Raw genomic sequence first — 19,112 nt, 5'->3', positions numbered from 1 at the left:
GTCATGGATGCTGAGGTCAGGTGAGTGGTTCATCGTTTACTTCTCAGATGAAAAACGCGCGTATTGGTCAAACCCAACCACAAACCAACCACGTGCACGCGCGTGCACTCCTCGTAAATTGGTGTGAGTTTTTCAGTGCACGTTCTCAGAATATCCAATTGTTACACTCAGTCCAAAAACTTGTGTTCGGTTAACGGAGTCTGGTCACTACCACAATGAAACAGTAATAAGACTAATGTTTGTGGGAATACTCACCTAAAAGTCACTAAAGACACAGTAACAGAGGATGTAGGATTTATATTTTATTCCGGTCAATTGTAGCTCAGGACCACAACTGGTTCCTCTCTGGCCCATGACTGACAATAATTAATATTATAATGATATCGCACTTGTGAAAATGTGTTCATTTGGGACTGGTGTGTGTCGTTATACTCAGCTAATATAACTTCATGATTTATTATATGACTATAAACTTCCGTAATTAAATGTATTATATGTAATTGTTTATGAGCGGCTTTAGACATAAGACCGACTTTATTCCTCCTGACTCAATTCTCATAATATTGAGACTGAAGTATTAAGTTAAAACGCACATTTTAAATGGAGAAAGGAATTACTTTTATTTGACAGTCTTGATAATGTATTGTTTCAACCTTCTACACATTCTATAAAGCATCTCAGGATGGGGTGGGACAAAAAATCTGGTTTTATAAACATTATAATTTAATTCAAATTATGATAGGACCTTTTTATGCATATTGTTATCTGAGTTTGGTTTATATTCATTATTACAAATACATTCCAGCCGTAATGCTATGTTTTCTCAATGCATGTCAATGTTCAGAATTTTATTAAAGAGATTATAACCATCTGTTATAACAGTTTATACTGGGCCACCTTCTAAAACTATATGTACAGGGCTTGTTCCACAGTTCATTCAGAATTTTGATGTTATGTGTATTATCTATCTGTGAAATTAGTTGCAGCTTAATTTAATTGAAAGGGGCTGTATGGCCTTGGCGGAGGTCTGCTCTCTATTGAGAACCACTCTAGTTTAATCTTTCTTAGAGTGGAAAGATTGGTTGGTTTATTTCAATGCTCATTTTGGAGGCTGTACATTGTGGAGCTGCTGTTCAACGTAATTGGATTTTACTGGAAAAAGTTGTGACATGTATCAGATCTAAAAAAAACTAGTAACAGCTGAGTGAGACATGGGGAGAAATTGTTTGGCAGTGTTTATGTTCAATGTATGCATCAATAACCAGAACAAATTCCTTGTAGGTGTAAACCTACAAGGAATTTGATTCTGATTGTCTAGCTTTAGCTTTATAATCCTCAGTCTTATTAATACTGCAGCTCATTCTCATGATGTGAAAATCCACTCTGCATATTTTCTACTGCTGCTGTTTTTTAGCTTGTTTTATCCTTGCCGATCAAAACAAAATAAAGAATTACTGTAAGAGAAACAGATTGATCTAAGTGTTGTTCACACATCAGGACAGTAGGTGGCCATACTCAGGGTGTCACTTAAGTGGGTAAAGAAAGAAACAGGAAGGGGTTCTGTTCAACGGGGGAAATGTTCTTTGAGGTTGTTTATTTTTTTAATTTAAGATGTGTATCAATTCACACTTTTTTTCAGTTTGATTCATCTCTGAGTCACTTGAGTTTTTTTTAGGAGTTAAATTTGATAACAGATGATTTTAGTCAAGCCTTTCAAAAGGAAAATACAGCATTGCATGATGGGGAATCTAACAACTCTTTACTTGAATTCCTGTTTTTATCTGATTTATTTCCTCCTGTTTTGAGTAACATACGGAAAAATGAAGACAATGTATCAATTAATCACGATGAAGGGAGCAGCAATGACAAATTAACTAAGGAGTTATCGTAAACGTGTTGTTCATACTCCAGGACAATAGGTGGCAGCAGTCAGGATGTTGGTCACCCACAAACTAGCGGCAAAAGAAACAGGAAGTGGTTCGATGCGGATGCAGGGATTGCTTTTTGTTGTTGTCTCTGAATTTCAGATTTGTATCAAATCACGTTAGTTTCAGTCTGATTCCGCTTTGATTTACTTGAACTGACTGTTGAGCTGCTGTGTGTTTTTTCGGAGTTAAATTAGATAACAGAGACGATTTTATTCAGCCTTTCGTATGTAAATGTAGAATTGCATGATGGGAAAATCTACCAAATGAAATAACGTGAACAATCTTTGTCAGCCTTTGCATGAAACACTTTTTTCTGTATTTGTTTCACTTGTCAGATGTTTGGATTCCCAGTGATTCAGTGACCTATTTTGTTCCAGTTTGACGGACTGTGTTTAGAACGTGTTTTCAGACCTCTGAGTGAAGGGGACTGGGAGGAGAAGCGGTTTGATTCCTCAGTCACTTGTTTGGTATCGCTTCTCGGCCTTTTGGCTAAGATCAAGTGTAGTATCTGTTCTTATCAGTTTAATATCTGATACGTCCCCTACCCGGGGACCATATATTAAATTGATTTTTGGAACTGGGAGATGGAATAGGGGCTTGCTCCGTCCACTCCACGCATCGACCTGGTATTGCAGTACCTCCAGGAACGGTGCACCCCCCTAACTTTGTCTAAAACTAAGCAACAATATACATCAATGCCTGAAGTTCAACTCACAAGTTTCTACTTAAAGTCATTCATTAGCTGTTTGTTATTTGGCGGTATATTTGACCATTTTATGCTGCGTTAATGTATAAGAAGTGCTTTACCAATATATTTTATTAACATCAATTTATTGACAGGTCAAAGGGAATATAAATAGAAGCTTGCTGAGCCACTACCTTTTTCTGTTTGCAACTTAAAGACACACTAAGATCACATGTAAGAATATAGAATAGGCAATTTAATACAAATACAGACTAGATATACATAATAAACAGCCCTCACTAAAGACAGAAAATATATCTGTAAAGTGCTTACATGATAGTTGCACAAAGACATTTAGATATTCTGGAAGTATCATGGCAGATTAAGTATACAATAAGAATGTTAGAAGTAAAATTGCAATTGTAATTTAGATATATGAAAAAATATATATGTATATATCAATGGGTATAATATCCTAATAGCATAGTATAGTGCATTACTTTTGTGAAAAGGTGTTTCACATTTATGGTAAAGCCTTAATACTTTTTTTGGGAAGGTTTTGTGACGGGATTTTGGGGGAATTAGTTACATTACGTTACATTACATTTCATTTAGCTGACGCTTTTATCCAAAGCGACTTACAATAAGTGCATTCAAACCCGAGGGTACATACCAGGGACGACAAGAATCAAGAAAGTACAATTTCTTCAAGATAAAGCAAAACTACAAAGTGCCATAAGTAAGTGCCATTTAAGTACTACTAAAGTGTTAGTTTCAAAAAGTTGTTAGTTTTTTTTTTTTATTCAAGGTAAAGTCGGAAGAGGTATGTTTTTAGTTTTCGGCGGAAGATGTGTAAACTTTCTGATGTCCGGATGTCAATGGGGAGCTCATTCCACCATTTAGGAGCCAGGTTGAAAGGAGAACTCAGGTAACAGCTGAAAAATGTGGTTTGAAGGTTTTAGTAATTTTTTTTAAATTCCAGATGTGGGTCAAACCACTTTTGTCTCAGTCTGAATCAGTTTTAATTCACTTGAACTGACCACTGAGCGCTGTGTTTTTTCGGAGTTAAATTAGATAACAAAGACGATTTTATTCAGCCTTTCGTATGTAAATGTAAAAATTGCATGATGGGAAAATCTACCAAATGAAATAACGTGAACAATCTTTGTCAGCCTTTGCATGAAACACTTTTTTCTGTATTTGTTTCACTTGTCAGATGTTTGGATTCCCAGTGATTCAGTGACCTATTTTGTTCCAGTTTGACGGACTGTGTTTAGAACGTGTTTTCAGACCTCTGAGTGAGGGGGACTGGGAGGAGAAGCGGTTTGATTCCTCAGTCACTTGTATGGTATCGCTTCTCGGCCTTTTGGCTAAGATCAAGTGTAGTATCTGTTCTTATCAGTTTAATATCTGATACGTCCCCTACCCGGGGACCATATATTAAATTGATTTTTGGAACTGGGAGATGGAATAGGGGCTTGCTCCGTCCACTCCACGCATCGACCTGGTATTGCAGTACCTCCAGGAACGGTGCACCCCCCTAACTTTGTCTAAAACTAAGCAACAATATACATCAATGCCTGAAGTTCAACTCACAAGTTTCTACTTAAAGTCATTCATTAGCTGTTTGTTATTTGGCGGTATATTTGACCATTTTATGCTGCGTTAATGTATAAGAAGTGCTTTACCAATATATTTTATTAACATCAATTTATTGACAGGTCAAAGGGAATATAAATAGAAGCTTGCTGAGCCACTACCTTTTTCTGTTTGCAACTTAAAGACACACTAAGATCACATGTAAGAATATAGAATAGGCAATTTAATACAAATACAGACTAGATATACATAATAAACAGCCCTCACTAAAGACAGAAAATATATCTGTAAAGTGCTTACATGATAGTTGCACAAAGACATTTAGATATTCTGGAAGTATCATGGCAGATTAAGTATACAATAAGAATGTTAGAAGTAAAATTGCAATTGTAATTTAGATATATGAAAAAATATATATGTATATATCAATGGGTATAATATCCTAATAGCATAGTATAGTGCATTACTTTTGTGAAAAGGTGTTTCACATTTATGGTAAAGTCTTAATACTTTTTTTGGGAAGGTTTTGTGACGGGATTTTGGGGGAATTAGTTACATTACGTTACATTACATTTCATTTAGCTGACGCTTTTATCCAAAGCGACTTACAATAAGTGCATTCAAACCCGAGGGTACATACCAGGGACGAAAAGAATCAAGAAAGTACAATTTCTTCAAGATAAAGCAAAACTACAAAGTGCCATAAGTAAGTGCCATCGCTTCTCGGCCTTTTGGCTAAGATCTAGCCAGGTGAGAAGGGTTTGCGGACGTGGATTGTCATAATGACGTCAGCAACGGTTTCACAGCAGGGACTTCCCGTGCTGAAAAATACTTTGAGATTCATTTGGAAGAGTACTGAAGTTTTTTTGGATAGGAGAGAATTTGGAGTTAATATTCTTTTTGGAGCCTTGTCCCTCAAGATAGATGACCTCCTCTGCTTGCAGAGAAATGCCACCGACCGTTTTTTTGATGTTACGTTCTATAATCTCACCAAGATGGAGGAAACGAAAAGGTTGGCTGATCGTTTGGCTGATGGACCACTGAGGGAGTACCAGATTCAAAGCCTTTGCCGAACTGGTGAGCGGGTTTTCACAATTCATAAGTATAATCCCTGGGTAACTGAAGAAGCAACCAGATACTTCCTTTCTAAGCATGTGACAGTGATTTCGAGCATGAGGGAAATCAGGGACTCTCTTGACGTTTGGACTGGAAAAAGACAATGTCGTGTGCGGCTGAAGGATGACCCAGATGGTCACGATGGCTACCACCACCCCCCTGCCTCCTTCACCATAGGCACAAATAGAGGATATCTGTACTACTCGGGCCAGCCTATTTACTGCAGAAAATGCACAGACTTTGGTCACACGGCAGAATCCTGCAAGCAGGTGAGGTGCAGAAATTGCAAGGGTCTAGGACACAAAATGGGGACTTGTGACCGTTCCAGAAAATGCAATCTTTGTGGGTCTGAAGGACATTTATTTAAGCACTGCCCTGAGGTCCGCTCCTCCTATGCAAGCATTGTAAGGCGACCAATGTGCGAAGATCCTGATGCCTCCTCCCTGAGAGCAATTAACGAGGTAATTGATCAAATGTTTGGTGACAATGAGATTGAGGCAAATGTGGTTGATCCACCTGAACGAGCACCTCCCCCAGAGAAGAAGAAGGGGGAGGAGACTACAACCTCAGAGGAGAGCCAACCTGTTCCTGAGTGGACCACAGTGGAAAGCAGGGGAGGCAAGGGGAAAAAAAGGAGGATCGAGACAAGCGCTGTGCCCCTGGGAGTGGATAGCGTGTTCAGTGTTCTTTCTGAGGTTGTGGAGGAGTCGCAGGAGGAAGGGGAGATGGAGGGGCTGCAGGTGAACAGCGATCAGGATGTGAAGGCTGCTGCCAGGGTGGATGGGCTGGAGGGTGGAGAACATGGACAAATTCCAGTGCAGACTGAGGTGACAGACTCTGACGGCAGCATGCCCCCGTCCGGGTGTGTCCTGGTGGAGTCCCTGGCTCCGAACAACTCTGACAGGGATTTGGTTTCAGAGCAATGCTCATTGCTTCCAGAGGGTAATACCCCCAACTCAGGGCACGCGGTGCCCGAGGAAAAGACACATAGGGAAGGCATTGAATTTGACTGTGAAGTTGAAAATTAGAGAAAACACAGTGTCTCGTCTTTGATGGTTTGTTTGTTTGTTTTGTTTTTTGTCTCATTCCTCATTTACCAGAATGTCCTCATTACATATAGTTTCCATAAATGTTACAGGTTTGAGGAACAAGGCCAAAAGGGAAGTGGTCTTTTCTCATTTATGTTCAATCAGCTTTTCTTTATGCCTTTTGCAAGAGGTCCACTTGAAAAATGAAGACGACGTGAACCTATTCTCAAAAGAGTGGACCAAAGGTGAATCTAGGTGGAGCATTGGGGGGGTCCATTCATCTGGGGTGGGAACACTATGTGGGAATAATGAAGTCCAAGTGGTTGGCAGTTTTTCAGTGGTACAGGGGAGGGTTTTGGTAACAGATATTGACTGGAAGGGAAAGGGGTTAAGAGTTATTAACATATATGCCCACTCTTCTCCAAAGGAGAGAAGGGAGCTTTTTCTTAGTCTGGACACTGCTTTCATGACCAACCGCCATGTGGTAATTGGAGGAGACTTCAATTCCCAAAGTGAGGGCAGCAAGGCCGAGGCCAGTTTAATAAATATTGTTACAAAGTATAATTTGGTGGATTCATATAAAAAAGCTAACCCAGACGATCTTGGCTTCACATGGTCAAATAGTAGAGGGGCGAAGAGTAGGATAGACTATATATTTTGTCCGGTAGAATTTCAGGTGACAGGGGCGAAAGTATCACCAGTTTTTTACACAGATCACAACATGCTCTCAGTAAAACTAACCTCAATGATGATCAAAAATGGTAAAGGGTATTGGAAATTAAACAACAATATTCTAGAGCTCCAGCAGTTTAGGGTAGCATTAAAGTGTTTTCTAAAAGATTGCTTTCATATGAGAGTATTTTATGAAAATGTCTGTGAATGGTGGGAAAGCACAAAGCTGCGTATTAGATACTACACACAGAATTACTCAAAAGAATCAAGGAAAGAGGAATTTAAATTATACTACCGACTGCAAAAAGCCATAAATAAATTAATGGAACAGAGAAATGCAGGTGGACAAATTGATAAGGACTTGCTGAAACATTTGCAAGATAAACAGAGGTTATTTTTTCACAACAGAGCAGAGGCCTATAAATTCCGGTGTCTTAGAGAGAAGTGGGAGAGTGACGAAAAGTGTTCCCCCTACTTCTTTAGACAGTCCAAAGCACAGGCAAAGAGGAGGAGCATAGTTTCCGTTTTAAATGAAACAGGTGAGGAGATTAACGATCCTGATGGGATTGCTCAAGTTATCTCTAATCATTTTTCTATGTTTTTTAAAGCAGAAAAGGTTGACTACATGAAAGGTGCAACATTGTTAGACAATATAGACAGATTCATACCTGAAGATCTGAGAACAGAGCTAGATAAAGATTTTACTTTAGAAGAAATCCTGAGGGCAACCATGTCTTTGAAAAAGGGCAAGGTGCCAGGAATAGATGGGATCACAAAAGAATTTTATATAATATTTTGGGAAGACATTGGGTCATGGCTGTTAGAGTTGTTCACTTATATATGTACATCTGGGATTATGGGGGAATCCATGAGAAAAGGGGTGATATCCCTGCTGTTTAAAAAAGGTGATGTCAACAAAATATCAAACTACAGGCCTCTAACAATGCTTTGTACAGATTATAAGATTTTTAGTAAGGTTTTGACAAACCGTTTGGTGTCAGCTCTACCCTTAATCATCGGCTCAGATCAGACATGTGCAGTACCTGGCAGGCAACTAAACTGGAATTTACAAATGCATAGAGATATACTATCTTATTCTCAGGACAGAAATATACCACTAATTGTCCTCAGTCTTGACCAGGAAAAAGCCTTTGACAGAGTTGATCACAATTTTTTGTTTAGGACACTAAAGAAATTTGGCTTCGGTGCTAGATTCAGGAGTTGGTTGAGGATTTTATACACAGAAGTCGGAAGCAGTGTTAATGTTAATGGCAACCTTGGTGAATTCTTTAAACAAACCAGAGGGGTCAGACAGGGATGTCCAGCATCAGCCCCCTTGTATGTGCTATTCATTGAAACGCTGGCATGTGCAATCAGGAAAAATGTTAACATCAAGGGTATACAGCTGCCTGGTGGTGAATCCTTGACCATATCCCAGTATGCAGATGACACTGTACTGTATTTAAAAGATGATTTCTGTCTGCGCGAAGCTATGCAGGTCATCGACACATTCTCAGTTGCTTCTGGTTCTAGAGTCAATACAGGAAAATCCCAAATCAAATACTTTGGAAAGTGGAAGGACAGAGTTGATAACCCTTTAGGGTTCTCTCTGTGTGCGGGGCCAATGACTTTACTGGGAATATCCTTTGGAAATAACAATGATGGAGAAACTAATTGGGAGACAAAATTGGGAAAAGTGCTGAAAAAACTAAATATGTGGAAATTAAGAAGGCTGTCCATTAGTGGTAAGATTTTGGTTATTAAATCTGATTTATTGCCGACATTACTTCATGTGGCTTATATTTTCCCCATGCCGGCTTTAGTTTGTTTAAAACTTCAAAAATCTCTGTTTCAGTTCATATGGGGAGGGTATGAATACATTAAAAGAGCTACAATGTATCAGCCGGTCGAAAGAGGTGGTAGGGACATGCCAAATTTAGGTTTGAAGTTCAAAGTTTTGTTTTTTTCAAATACATGTAGAATAATGTTAAACCCACCTGAACACAAATGCCAACCATTGATTAAATTCTGGCTCTCTATCCATCTGAGACCTCTTGTGGCGAAATGGGAAAACAGTTTTCCGAAAGCAGAGGTCATGCCAGATCATTATAAAAAAATGATAAGTTGGGCAAAGAAATACAAGGAGTGTTGGAAAAGAGATTCAGTAGTTAATCACAAAAAGCTGTATGAAACGTTGATTGCTAAGTTTGACCCTAAAGATGGTTTGCATGTTCATAGTGACGTGTGGAGAAGAACCCAATGCAAGAGTCTAGAAAACAGATTAAGAGATTTTAATTGGTTGGTGCTTCATAGGAAATTACCTGTGAGGAATACTCTATTTAATCATGATTTAACATTAAATAGGATATGCCCAAGACGTGGATGCAATGGGGTAGAAACCGTGGAACATGCATTATTTGAATGTCCCTTTGCAAAACAATTGTGGAAGAAATTGGGCCAAAGATTCGGTTTTCTAAAAGAGGTGAACTGGGAAAAAGTTCTGTTCATGGATTTTAGTTTAGAGGGGGACAAAGGTGTGTGCAAAGCCTTAGAACTTACATCAATTGTGAAGGCTAAGTTATGGGAGGTAAGAGGTAGTATAATAAATGAGACGGAAAAGTGGTCGATAGAAAACACTACACACAGTATTGAAGACATTATGCGGCGAAAACTTAAATTGGAGGCGAGCAAATGGGGCATCGACTCAATTAAAGATCGATGGAAAATTATTTTTGACAATCTGTAGACTGAACTCATGAAAGAGTCTTTTATTGTACCTCCTCTTATTTTCTTTTAGTCCGATAGAATTCTGGAGGTCTTAAGGTGTGGAGAGATGATGATCTTTGTAATGTAAAGTATTGTACCGCTCATGAGTGAATTAAATAAAAAAATATTCCAAAAAAAAAAAAAAAAAAAAAAAATCTGTTCTTATCAGTTTAATATCTGATACGTCCCCTACCCGGGGACCATATATTAAATTGATTTTTGGAACTGGGAGATGGAATAGGGGCTTGCTCCGTCCACTCCACGCATCGACCTGGTATTGCAGTACCTCCAGGAACGGTGCACCCCCCTAACTTTGTCTAAAACTAAGCAACAATATACATCAATGCCTGAAGTTCAACTCACAAGTTTCTACTTAAAGTCATTCATTAGCTGTTTGTTATTTGGCGGTATATTTGACCATTTTATGCTGCGTTAATGTATAAGAAGTGCTTTACCAATATATTTTATTAACATCAATTTATTGACAGGTCAAAGGGAATATAAATAGAAGCTTGCTGAGCCACTACCTTTTTCTGTTTGCAACTTAAAGACACACTAAGATCACATGTAAGAATATAGAATAGGCAATTTAATACAAATACAGACTAGATATACATAATAAACAGCCCTCACTAAAGACAGAAAATATATCTGTAAAGTGCTTACATGATAGTTGCACAAAGACATTTAGATATTCTGGAAGTATCATGGCAGATTAAGTATACAATAAGAATGTTAGAAGTAAAATTGCAATTGTAATTTAGATATATGAAAAAATATATATGTATATATCAATGGGTATAATATCCTAATAGCATAGTATAGTGCATTACTTTTGTGAAAAGGTGTTTCACATTTATGGTAAAGCCTTAATACTTTTTTTGGGAAGGTTTTGTGACGGGATTTTGGGGGAATTAGTTACATTACGTTACATTACATTTCAATGAGCTGACGCTTTTATCCAAAGCGACTTACAATAAGTGCATTCAAACCCGAGGGTACATACCAGGGACGAAAAGAATCAAGTAAGTACAATTTCTTCAAGATAAAGCAAAACTACAAAGTGCCATAAGTAAGTGCCATTTAAGTACTACTAAAGTGTTAGTTTCAAAAAGTTGTTAGTTTTTTTTTTTTATTCAAGGTAAAGTCGGAAGAGGTATGTTTTTAGTTTTCGGCGGAAGATGTGTAAACTTTCTGATGTCCGGATGTCAATGGGGAGCTCATTCCACCATTTAGGAGCCAGGTTGAAAGGAGAACTCAGGTAACAGCTGAAAAATGTGGTTTGAAGGTTTTAGTAATTTTTTTTAAATTCCAGATGTGGGTCAAACCACTTTTGTCTCAGTCTGAATCAGTTTTAATTCACTTGAACTGACCACTGAGCGCTGTGTTTTTTCGGAGTTAAATTAGATAACAGAGACGATTTTATTCAGCCTTTCGTATGTAAATGTGGAATTGCATGATGGGAAAATCTACCAAATGAAATAACGTGAACAATCTTTGTCAGCCTTTGCATGAAACACTTTTTTCTGTATTTGTTTCACTTGTCAGATGTTTGGATTCCCAGTGATTCAGTGACCTATTTTGTTCCAGTTTGACGGACTGTGTTTAGAACGTGTTTTCAGACCTCTGAGTGAAGGGGACTGGGAGGAGAAGCGGTTTGATTCCTCAGTCACTTGTTTGGTATCGCTTCTCGGCCTTTTGGCTAAGATCAAGTGTAGTATCTGTTCTTATCAGTTTAATATCTGATACGTCCCCTACCCGGGGACCATATATTAAATTGATTTTTGGAACTGGGAGATGGAATAGGGGCTTGCTCCGTCCACTCCACGCATCGACCTGGTATTGCAGTACCTCCAGGAACGGTGCACCCCCCTAACTTTGTCTAAAACTAAGCAACAATATACATCAATGCCTGAAGTTCAACTCACAAGTTTCTACTTAAAGTCATTCATTAGCTGTTTGTTATTTGGCGGTATATTTGACCATTTTATGCTGCGTTAATGTATAAGAAGTGCTTTACCAATATATTTTATTAACATCAATTTATTGACAGGTCAAAGGGAATATAAATAGAAGCTTGCTGAGCCACTACCTTTTTCTGTTTGCAACTTAAAGACACACTAAGATCACATGTAAGAATATAGAATAGGCAATTTAATACAAATACAGACTAGATATACATAATAAACAGCCCTCACTAAAGACAGAAAATATATCTGTAAAGTGCTTACATGATAGTTGCACAAAGACATTTAGATATTCTGGAAGTATCATGGCAGATTAAGTATACAATAAGAATGTTAGAAGTAAAATTGCAATTGTAATTTAGATATATGAAAAAATATATATGTATATATCAATGGGTATAATATCCTAATAGCATAGTATAGTGCATTACTTTTGTGAAAAGGTGTTTCACATTTATGGTAAAGTCTTAATACTTTTTTTGGGAAGGTTTTGTGACGGGATTTTGGGGGAATTAGTTACATTACGTTACATTACATTTCATTTAGCTGACGCTTTTATCCAAAGCGACTTACAATAAGTGCATTCAAACCCGAGGGTACATACCAGGGACGAAAAGAATCAAGAAAGTACAATTTCTTCAAGATAAAGCAAAACTACAAAGTGCCATAAGTAAGTGCCATTTAAGTACTACTAAAGTGTTAGTTTCAAAAAGTTGTTAGTTTTTTTTTTTTTATTCAAGGTAAAGTCGGAAGAGGTATGTTTTTAGTTTTCGGCGGAAGATGTGTAAACTTTCTGATGTCCGGATGTCAATGGGGAGCTCATTCCACCATTTAGGAGCCAGGTTGAAAGGAGAACTCAGGTAACAGCTGAAAAATGTGGTTTGAAGGTTTTAGTAATTTTTTTTAAATTCCAGATGTGGGTCAAACCACTTTTGTCTCAGTCTGAATCAGTTTTAATTCACTTGAACTGACCACTGAGCGCTGTGTTTTTTCGGAGTTAAATTAGATAACAGAGACGATTTTATTCAGCCTTTCGTATGTAAATGTGGAATTGCATGATGGGAAAATCTACCAAATGAAATAACGTGAACAATCTTTGTCAGCCTTTGCATGAAACACTTTTTTCTGTATTTGTTTCACTTGTCAGATGTTTGGATTCCCAGTGATTCAGTGACCTATTTTGTTCCAGTTTGACGGACTGTGTTTAGAACGTGTTTTCAGACCTCTGAGTGAAGGGGACTGGGAGGAGAAGCGGTTTGATTCCTCAGTCACTTGTTTGGTATCGCTTCTCGGCCTTTTGGCTAAGATCAAGTGTAGTATCTGTTCTTATCAGTTTAATATCTGATACGTCCCCTACCCGGGGACCATATATTAAATTGATTTTTGGAACTGGGAGATGGAATAGGGGCTTGCTCCGTCCACTCCACGCATCGACCTGGTATTGCAGTACCTCCAGGAACGGTGCACCCCCCTAACTTTGTCTAAAACTAAGCAACAATATACATCAATGCCTGAAGTTCAACTCACAAGTTTCTACTTAAAGTCATTCATTAGCTGTTTGTTATTTGGCGGTATATTTGACCATTTTATGCTGCGTTAATGTATAAGAAGTGCTTTACCAATATATTTTATTAACATCAATTTATTGACAGGTCAAAGGGAATATAAATAGAAGCTTGCTGAGCCACTACCTTTTTCTGTTTGCAACTTAAAGACACACTAAGATCACATGTAAGAATATAGAATAGGCAATTTAATACAAATACAGACTAGATATACATAATAAACAGCCCTCACTAAAGACAGAAAATATATCTGTAAAGTGCTTACATGATAGTTGCACAAAGACATTTAGATATTCTGGAAGTATCATGGCAGATTAAGTATACAATAAGAATGTTAGAAGTAAAATTGCAATTGTAATTTAGATATATGAAAAAATATATATGTATATATCAATGGGTATAATATCCTAATAGCATAGTATAGTGCATTACTTTTGTGAAAAGGTGTTTCACATTTATGGTAAAGCCTTAATACTTTTTTTGGGAAGGTTTTGTGACGGGATTTTGGGGGAATTAGTTACATTACGTTACATTACATTTCATTTAGCTGACGCTTTTATCCAAAGCGACTTACAATAAGTGCATTCAAACCCGAGGGTACATACCAGGGACGAAAAGAATCAAGAAAGTACAATTTCTTCAAGATAAAGCAAAACTACAAAGTGCCATAAGTAAGTGCCATTTAAGTACTACTAAAGTGTTAGTTTCAAAAAGTTGTTAGTTTTTTTTTTTTTATTCAAGGTAAAGTCGGAAGAGGTATGTTTTTAGTTTTCGGCGGAAGATGTGTAAACTTTCTGATGTCCGGATGTCAATGGGGAGCTCATTCCACCATTTAGGAGCCAGGTTGAAAGGAGAACTCAGGTAACAGCTGAAAAATGTGGTTTGAAGGTTTTAGTAATTTTTTTTAAATTCCAGATGTGGGTCAAACCACTTTTGTCTCAGTCTGAATCAGTTTTAATTCACTTGAACTGACCACTGAGCGCTGTGTTTTTTCGGAGTTAAATTAGATAACAGAGACGATTTTATTCAGCCTTTCGTATGTAAATGTGGAATTGCATGATGGGAAAATCTACCAAATGAAATAACGTGAACAATCTTTGTCAGCCTTTGCATGAAACACTTTTTTCTGTATTTGTTTCACTTGTCAGATGTTTGGATTCCCAGTGATTCAGTGACCTATTTTGTTCCAGTTTGACGGACTGTGTTTAGAACGTGTTTTCAGACCTCTGAGTGAAGGGGACTGGGAGGAGAAGCGGTTTGATTCCTCAGTCACTTGTTTGGTATCGCTTCTCGGCCTTTTGGCTAAGATCAAGTGTAGTATCTGTTCTTATCAGTTTAATATCTGATACGTCCCCTACCCGGGGACCATATATTAAATTGATTTTTGGAACTGGGAGATGGAATAGGGGCTTGCTCCGTCCACTCCACGCATCGACCTGGTATTGCAGTACCTCCAGGAACGGTGCACCCCCCTAACTTTGTCTAAAACTAAGCAACAATATACATCAATGCCTGAAGTTCAACTCACAAGTTTCTACTTAAAGTCATTCATTAGCTGTTTGTTATTTGGCGGTATATTTGACCATTTTATGCTGCGTTAATGTATAAGAAGTGCTTTACCAATATATTTTATTAACATCAATTTATTGACAGGTCAAAGGGAATATAAATAGAAGCTTGCTGAGCCACTACCTTTTTCTGTTTGCAACTTAAAGACACACTAAGATCACATGTAAGAATATAGAATAGGCAATTTAATACAAATACAGACTAGATATACATAATAAACAGCCCTCACTAAAGACAGAAAATATATCTGTAAAGTGCTTACATGATAGTTGCACAAAGACATTTAGATATTCTGGAAGTATCATGGCAGATTAAGTACACAATAAGAATGTTAGAAGTAAAATTGCAATTGTAATTTAGATATATGAAAAAATATATATGTATATATCAATGGGTATAATATCCTAATAGCATAGTATAGTGCATTACTTTTGTGAAAAGGTGTTTCACATTTATGGTAAATCCTTAATACTTTTTTTGGGAAGGTTTTGTGACGGGATTTTGGGGGAATTAGTTACATTACGTTACATTACATTTCATTTAGCTGACGCTTTTATCCAAAGCGACTTACAATAAGTGCATTCAAACCCGAGGGTACATACCAGGGACGAAAAGAATCAAGAAAGTACAATTTCTTCAAGATAAAGCAAAACTACAAAGTGCCATAAGTAAGTGCCATTTAAGTACTACTAAAGTGTTAGTTTCAAAAAGTTGTTAGTTTTTTTTTTTTATTCAAGGTAAAGTCGGAAGAGGTATGTTTTTAGTTTTCGGCGGAAGATGTGTAAACTTTCTGATGTCCGGATGTCAATGGGGAGCTCATTCCACCATTTAGGAGCCAGGTTGAAAGGAGAACTCAGGTAACAGCTGAAAAATGTGGTTTGAAGGTTTTAGTAATTTTTTTTAAATTCCAGATGTGGGTCAAACCACTTTTGTCTCAGTCTGAATCAGTTTTAATTCACTTGAACTGACCACTGAGCGCTGTGTTTTTTCGGAGTTAAATTAGATAACAGAGACGATTTTATTCAGCCTTTCGTATGTAAATGTGGAATTGCATGATGGGAAAATCTACCAAATGAAATAACGTGAACAATCTTTGTCAGCCTTTGCATGAAACACTTTTTTCTGTATTTGTTTCACTTGTCAGATGTTTGGATTCCCAGTGATTCAGTGACCTATTTTGTTCCAGTTTGACGGACTGTGTTTAGAACGTGTTTTCAGACCTCTGAGTGAAGGGGACTGGGAGGAGAAGCGGTTTGATTCCTCAGTCACTTGTTTGGTATCGCTTCTCGGCCTTTTGGCTAAGATCAAGTGTAGTATCTGTTCTTATCAGTTTAATATCTGATACGTCCCCTACCCGGGGACCATATATTAAATTGATTTTTGGAACTGGGAGATGGAATAGGGGCTTGCTCCGTCCACTCCACGCATCGACCTGGTATTGCAGTACCTCCAGGAACGGTGCACCCCCCTAACTTTGTCTAAAACTAAGCAACAATATACATCAATGCCTGAAGTTCAACTCACAAGTTTCTACTTAAAGTCATTCATTAGCTGTTTGTTATTTGGCGGTATATTTGACCATTTTATGCTGCGTTAATGTATAAGAAGTGCTTTACCAATATATTTTATTAACATCAATTTATTGACAGGTCAAAGGGAATATAAATAGAAGCTTGCTGAGCCACTACCTTTTTCTGTTTGCAACTTAAAGACACACTAAGATCACATGTAAGAATATAGAATAGGCAATTTAATACAAATACAGACTAGATATACATAATAAACAGCCCTCACTAAAGACAGAAAATATATCTGTAAAGTGCTTACATGATAGTTGCACAAAGACATTTAGATATTCTGGAAGTATCATGGCAGATTAAGTATACAATAAGAATGTTAGAAGTAAAATTGCAATTGTAATTTAGATATATGAAAAAATATATATGTATATATCAATGGGTATAATATCCTAATAGCATAGTATAGTGCATTACTTTTGTGAAAAGGTGTTTCACATTTATGGTAAAGCCTTAATACTTTTTTTGGGAAGGTTTTGTGACGGGATTTTGGGGGAATTAGTTACATTACGTTACATTACATTTCATTTAGCTGACGCTTTTATCCAAAGCGACTTACAATAAGTGCATTCAAACCCGAGGGTACATACCAGGGACGAAAAGAATCAAGAAAGTACAATTTCTTCAAGATAAAGCAAAACTACAAAGTGCCATAAGTAAGTGCCATCGCTTCTCGGCCTTTTGGCTAAGATCTAGCCAGGTGAGAAGGGTTTGCGGACGTGGATTGTCATAATGACGTCAGCAACGGTTTCACAGCAGGGACTTCCCGTGCTGAAAAATACTTTGAGATTCATTTGGAAGAGTACTGAAGTTTTTTTGGATAGGAGAGAATTTGGAGTTAATATTCTTTTTGGAGCCTTGTCCCTCAAGATAGATGACCTCCTCTGCTTGCAGAGAAATGCCACCGACCGTTTTTTTGATGTTACGTTCTATAATCTCACCAAGATGGAGGAAACGAAAAGGTTGGCTGATCGTTTGGCTGATGGACCACTGAGGGAGTACCAGATTCAAAGCCTTTGCCGAACTGGTGAGCGGGTTTTCACAATTCATAAGTATAATCCCTGGGTAACTGAAGAAGCAACCAGATACTTCCTTTCTAAGCATGTGACAGTGATTTCGAGCATGAGGGAAATCAGGGACTCTCTTGACGTTTGGACTGGAAAAAGACAATGTCGTGTGCGGCTGAAGGATGACCCAGATGGTCACGATGGCTACCACCACCCCCCTGCCTCCTTCACCATAGGCACAAATAGAGGATATCTGTACTACTCGGGCCAGCCTATTTACTGCAGAAAATGCACAGACTTTGGTCACACGGCAGAATCCTGCAAGCAGGTGAGGTGCAGAAATTGCAAGGGTCTAGGACACAAAATGGGGACTTGTGACCGTTCCAGAAAATGCAATCTTTGTGGGTCTGAAGGACATTTATTTAAGCACTGCCCTGAGGTCCGCTCCTCCTATGCAAGCATTGTAAGGCGACCAATGTGCGAAGATCCTGATGCCTCCTCCCTGAGAGCAATTAACGAGGTAATTGATCAAATGTTTGGTGACAATGAGATTGAGGCAAATGTGGTTGATCCACCTGAACGAGCACCTCCCCCAGAGAAGAAGAAGGGGGAGGAGACTACAACCTCAGAGGAGAGCCAACCTGTTCCTGAGTGGACCACAGTGGAAAGCAGGGGAGGCAAGGGGAAAAAAAGGAGGATCGAGACAAGCGCTGTGCCCCTGGGAGTGGATAGCGTGTTCAGTGTTCTTTCTGAGGTTGTGGAGGAGTCGCAGGAGGAAGGGGAGATGGAGGGGCTGCAGGTGAACAGCGATCAGGATGTGAAGGCTGCTGCCAGGGTGGATGGGCTGGAGGGTGGAGAACATGGACAAATTCCAGTGCAGACTGAGGTGACAGACTCTGACGGCAGCATGCCCCCGTCCGGGTGTGTCCTGGTGGAGTCCCTGGCTCCGAACAACTCTGACAGGGATTTGGTTTCAGAGCAATGCTCATTGCTTCCAGAGGGTAATACCCCCAACTCAGGGCACGCGGTGCCCGAGGAAAAGACACATAGGGAAGGCATTGAATTTGACTGTGAAGTTGAAAATTAGAGAAAACACAGTGTCTCGTCTTTGATGGTTTGTTTGTTTGTTTTGTTTTTTGTCTCATTCCTCATTTACCAGAATGTCCTCATTACATATAGTTTCCATAAATGTTACAGGTTTGAGGAACAAGGCCAAAAGGGAAGTGGTCTTTTCTCATTTATGTTCAATCAGCTTTTCTTTATGCCTTTTGCAAGAGGTCCACTTGAAAAATGAAGACGACGTGAACCTATTCTCAAAAGAGTGGACCAAAGGTGAATCTAGGTGGAGCATTGGGGGGGTCCATTCATCTGGGGTGGGAACACTATGTGGGAATAATGAAGTCCAAGTGGTTGGCAGTTTTTCAGTGGTACAGGGGAGGGTTTTGGTAACAGATATTGACTGGAAGGGAAAGGGGTTAAGAGTTATTAACATATATGCCCACTCTTCTCCAAAGGAGAGAAGGGAGCTTTTTCTTAGTCTGGACACTGCTTTCATGACCAACCGCCATGTGGTAATTGGAGGAGACTTCAATTCCCAAAGTGAGGGCAGCAAGGCCGAGGCCAGTTTAATAAA

General features: G+C 38.4%; 7 non-coding genes across 7 annotated transcripts; all 7 read left to right on the top strand.

Annotated features, from left to right (window-relative positions):
* Window positions 1-2,397: 2,397 nt before the first annotated feature.
* Window positions 2,398-2,588, top strand: LOC133949214 (U2 spliceosomal RNA). Its single transcript, XR_009920137.1, has one exon. It is a non-coding gene; the product is annotated as a U2 spliceosomal RNA (small nuclear RNA).
* A 1,375-nt stretch (window positions 2,589-3,963) lies between these two features.
* LOC133949213 (U2 spliceosomal RNA) lies at window positions 3,964-4,154 on the top strand. Its single transcript, XR_009920136.1, has one exon. It is a non-coding gene; the product is annotated as a U2 spliceosomal RNA (small nuclear RNA).
* Window positions 4,155-9,918: 5,764 nt separating this feature from the next.
* On the top strand, window positions 9,919-10,102 carry LOC133949219 (U2 spliceosomal RNA). Its single transcript, XR_009920142.1, has one exon. It is a non-coding gene; the product is annotated as a U2 spliceosomal RNA (small nuclear RNA).
* Window positions 10,103-11,476: 1,374 nt separating this feature from the next.
* On the top strand, window positions 11,477-11,667 carry LOC133949211 (U2 spliceosomal RNA). The gene has a single exon (XR_009920134.1). It is a non-coding gene; the product is annotated as a U2 spliceosomal RNA (small nuclear RNA).
* A 1,375-nt stretch (window positions 11,668-13,042) lies between these two features.
* On the top strand, window positions 13,043-13,233 carry LOC133949209 (U2 spliceosomal RNA). The gene has a single exon (XR_009920133.1). It is a non-coding gene; the product is annotated as a U2 spliceosomal RNA (small nuclear RNA).
* A 1,375-nt stretch (window positions 13,234-14,608) lies between these two features.
* LOC133949208 (U2 spliceosomal RNA) lies at window positions 14,609-14,799 on the top strand. The gene has a single exon (XR_009920132.1). It is a non-coding gene; the product is annotated as a U2 spliceosomal RNA (small nuclear RNA).
* Window positions 14,800-16,173: 1,374 nt separating this feature from the next.
* LOC133949207 (U2 spliceosomal RNA) lies at window positions 16,174-16,364 on the top strand. Its single transcript, XR_009920131.1, has one exon. It is a non-coding gene; the product is annotated as a U2 spliceosomal RNA (small nuclear RNA).
* The last annotated feature ends 2,748 nt before the right edge of the window (window positions 16,365-19,112 follow it).

This window comes from Platichthys flesus, chromosome 23, assembly GCF_949316205.1.
Source record: "Platichthys flesus chromosome 23, fPlaFle2.1, whole genome shotgun sequence".
NCBI lineage: Eukaryota > Metazoa > Chordata > Actinopteri > Pleuronectiformes > Pleuronectidae > Platichthys > Platichthys flesus.
The sequence above is the reverse complement of the archived record's forward strand: the minus strand, read 5'-3'. Positions and strand labels throughout refer to the sequence as shown.